The sequence below is a fragment of the Fonticula alba genome, assembly GCF_000388065.1.
Source record: "Fonticula alba strain ATCC 38817 unplaced genomic scaffold supercont2.14, whole genome shotgun sequence".
In the NCBI taxonomy this organism is placed as follows: Eukaryota; order Rotosphaerida; family Fonticulaceae; genus Fonticula; species Fonticula alba.
In genome coordinates, this window is record NW_009242984.1 from 273,491 (window position 1) to 277,921 (window position 4,431).

Here is a 4,431-nt window from a genome sequence, read left to right on the forward strand (position 1 = left end):
GGGGGGGGGGGGGGGGGGCGAGGGGCAGGGCGGAGCAGGCAGGCAGGCGCCTGAAGTGAGGCGCGAGGACACATGAGCCCACTGAGCACGGGCATTGGCGGCCAGGATGCAGGCGGATCAGGTGCCAGGGGGGGGGGGGCGGGGGAGGGCACGCGTGTGTCCCATCCGTGAACGGCCGGCCACTCCGGGAGCCCCGATGTTCAGGGGTCGCGCGCTGCCCATGGTCTAGGCGGACCGGCGGAGGCGCAACCGTGCGAGCCAGCACGCGCCGGCATGCTTCTCTCGGGCGAGCCGGGCCTCGCCGCGTGGCGGCCGCGGTGCGTGACGCCGGGCCCGCCGTCGATGGCGGGCGTTGCCGGATGTGACACGGGTCATGGGTGATCTTGCGGACCTCCCTGATGCGACCAGGCGCGCGCTTGTGTGTGTGTGTGTGTGTGTGTGTGTGTGTGGCCGGCCCCCCTTCCCGGGGTCCCGAGTGCGGCGATGATTCGGTTCGCCGTGGCGGCTGGCGCCCGGAATGGCACCCACGGGCCTGCCACGGTGCACGCATCCGCGCGCGCACACACACACACACACACGTATATACATACATGCACACGCGCGCACATGCACGCTTGCATGCACATACATGTATGTGTGTGTGTGCATTTTGCATGCAAACAGATGCGCCCATGCCGCCAGTAGATCTCTGGGGTTCGGGGGCCGGCCCGGCGGCTGGCGGACCTGCGGCGGGCTCTTCCTCGGCCGGGGAGGATGAAACCGAGAGTCCCGGCGCCCAAAAAGCAAGGCCGGGAGAAGGGGGGGGGGGACGGGGCGGTTGCGTGGTCCGCCGGAGCCCCCTGGCGTTGGGACTTTCACGCGTGGGGGGCGCGCGCATCTGCAAACGCCCACCGGGCAGATGTGCGCCGGGCGCGGCCCGGGCGCCTGTCAGAGGCCGGACCCCGGGCGCCTGGCGAGCAGCGTGCCCTGGGGACATGGGTTGCCGCCGGCTCCCGGTGGCCTCTTAGGCAGGGCGGCGCGCCCGGCCTCGGCACCGGCGGCTGCCCCACCGCGGGGGCCTTTGGGGCGGCCCGGTTCCTCCCGGAGGCCGACCGCCACCGGGGCTCAGGCACCGTGTCGCCGTAATGGTGGGCGCCTCGGGCGCGCGCGCGCAGGCGCCTGTGCATCTCCTTTGGGAGGGGTCTCGGCCGCCAGATGGGGCAGCCAGCCGGGCCCCGGGGCGCGATGTCGCCCGGGCTCTTTTGTGTTAGTCCACAACCGCCGTGCCAGGGCGGACAGGGGCCGGGGGCTTTCCTTCGGTCCTCCTGCCCTTCCGGTGGAGCGGCTGCCGATTGCGGGGCGGTCTGCCGGGGTCCAGCGTGTGTGTGTGTGTGTGTGTGTGTACCTCGCGCGCGCACATGCTCGTGTGTTCCTGACAGACACGCACATTTACATGGCTGTGCCTTTTGGCCACCAGCGCACGGATGGGAGCGAACAGGCCTCTGCCGCGGGGTCTGGTAGTTAGACCGAGATCGGCCGGCGCCCCCCGCAGGGGACGAGACCGGCATGGAAACGGGCGGCAGGGACGCGGCGGCGTCATCGCGTCGGGCTAGGACGTGGGGTGGGACCCCGACACGGGGGCGTCGGGCGCGGGCGGCCTGTGTGTCCACCGTGCCGGCCGCCGGGCTGCCAGGCTGTGGTGTTTGTGTGAAGGAGGGAGAGAGAGAGAGAGAGGGGGGGGGGAGCAGGGAGTGGACATTGAATGGTTGGCCCACCGGGCATGATGCGCCTCGGGAGGGTGCGTGGAGGGGCGATACGCGGCGCAGGCACGGGGAGGACATGCGTATCGTGGGGGTACCCTCGTTTGCGCTGGGCGCCCCGCGCCCCTCCCTCGCCTGGGCGATCGTCGGGGCGGCACGAGTGGTCGGCATGGGGCCGGCAATGTTTGCCAAGGGCGCGGTGGCCAGGCCCCCGAGGGAAGAGCCTCTGTGTGAGGGGATGTATGTGTGTGTGTGTGTATTAGCGTCCGCCCGTCGCCCCGAATCCGGCCTGCCAGGCATTCGCAACGGCCATATAGCGCGCGCCCCTGGTGCGCCCTCGGGAGATTGTCGGCCTGGCCATGGATGCAAGTGAGTGTGCGTGTGGGTGTGTCTGTGTGTGGCGTGCGCGCGTGTGTCCAGAGAGCCCGGGCTACCCGGCCTCCCCGTTGGGGGGCATCGAGGCCGGCAAGGGGAGGCGGGATGCCTGTCGCCGGCCCCTTGACCGGGGAGCCTGGGCGCCTGCGCGCGAACCGGCACGCGCCCAGGCCACCCCGGGGAGGCACGGCAAGAAGGGCCCGGCAAAGGGCGGCGAGCGTGACCGATCGGCAAACACCGCGCCGCCGAGAAGGGACCAAGCCGGGATATGGCCCAAATGAGTGTACGCCGACGACGGCAACGCGGCCAAGCCGCCGGCCTCATAACAAACATCCATCTATGCGTGGTGGCTTGTCCCGGCGTGCGCGGGAGTGTGGGCGCGCCCGTGCGCGGGCGAGGCTTTTGACGGCTGGCCGCGCCGGTGGCATGTGCTCGTACGGGGCGTCCCCGGGCCGGCGCGGCCGCGATCGCCGGCAAACAAAGGCCCCTTGGGCGGCCGGACGCCCGGGCGCCCCTGCCTTCTGTGTGGGCGCGGGGGCCTCTGACGCGCCTGCATGCACGCGCGCCGGCAGGATGCTCCCGCTCCGGCGCGCGCGCGAGAGAGAGAGAGAGAAAAAAAGGGGCCCGTTGCCGCGGAGCCGCACCCGCGACAGGCCGCCAGGGACCAGACGCTGGAGTGCGTCTCTGTGGAGCGGGGAACGCCGCGTCCGCGCGTGCGCGCGGACGCGCCCCCCTCCCCCACCGCCGCCGCCGCCGCCGCCGCCGCCGCCGCCGTCCCGGCATCTGCCAATGGTCTACCGGCGGGGCGCGATTAAGAAGCCCCGCGCCCTGGCCGGCGTCCCTCGCGAGAACCGGGGGCGCTGGGGGCGCCGGGGCCCGGGGGAGGGGCCGGGGCGCAGCCGAAACGGTCCCTACGACCCCGGGAAGGGCGCGCGCGATGCATTGAGCCCGGGTATGCCCCGAACCGCGGCCCGGTTCGTTGGCTTCTTGCGCGCGGGGGGGGGGGGGGGCCTGCGCGGGCTCGGCGTTTGCTCGATGCGCGTGCGGCGCGATTCTCCGCGCCAGAGTCCCGGGACCTGTGCGTGTGTGCGTGTGTGTCTGTGTTTGTGCCCGCGCCCGTGTCCGTGCTTCTACCTGTGCAAGGCACACATGTGTGTGTGTGTGTCTCTAGATGGCAAATGCTGACGCGGGAGCCTCGTTGGCCGTGGTGCGCGCTGGCACGATGCGCGCGAGCGGGGCCTGGCGCCGGCGGCGCGCCTGGCCAGTTCTGCCGGCGGGCGGCCCGGCGCGAGGCACGCCCGGCCGAAGTGCCGATACGCGCGATTGCGCCCCGCGCACAAACAATGGGCTGCCGCGGGGCGGCTGGCATGGCCGGGCCGAGGGGCTTTCGGGAAGCGAAGCGAGATCTGCCCGGGGGCGCCCCCCCCCGCCCCCTGGCCTTTCCGTCGGCCCCGAGTCTGCGGGGCGCGTCCCGGGAGGGGGGGGGCAGCGGGATCGGTGGGGGAGCCACGGGCCGGCGGGCATGCTCCCCTGAGAGCAGGGCGCCCCCACAGGAGGACGGGGCCTCGGGCGCCGGTGCCCGGAAGTGGGTGTTGCCGGTGTTTTCTCTCCCCGGGGGGGGGGGGGGCCAGGGGCGCGGCGGCCGGGTGTCGCCGCGACCGAGGGCGATCTCCTCCGAGCCCGGGGAAGGGCCAATTGCTGGGGGGTGGTTTGTGAACAAATAAAAATATATACATCCCCGGGGGCGGAGGCGGGGGAGAAAGGGCGGTCTCCCTTGGTATTGCGTGCTTGAATGGATATGTCTGTGTGTGTGTGTATGTGAGAGTGAAAGTGAAAGGGGTGTCGCCCGGTATCTATGTGCCGAGGATGCGGGCTGGGCTCCGGGCCGGTGTTTTCCTCCTCTCGTACGGGGTGTGTGTGTGTACATACACAACACACAGCATATACACAATAAGCACAATAAACAGAGTGCACAAAATACACCCACGCGCGCGCACATACACACAGCCCTGTAAGGGGACCGCGGCCTCGTGCGAAAACAACAGCCCCCCCCCCCGGTACAAGGGCAACGCCCCCCCCCCTCCCCCCGGCCAGGGACTCGCGCCGGCCCTCGGAAACGCTCCCCCAGGGCGCAGGGGGCTTAACCTGGGCTTCCGGCGGGGCGGTGTATGTGCGCTCGTGGTCGCGCGCGCGCGCGCGCCCACGGCGGGGCCCGCCGCGCCCGAGAGCCGCTGGCGTCGCCGCCGGCCGCCGAAATGCCGCAGCCCCGGCATCTGCCAGCCAGGCGTCGCCGGGTCCAGCCCCGCGCGCCCCCCTG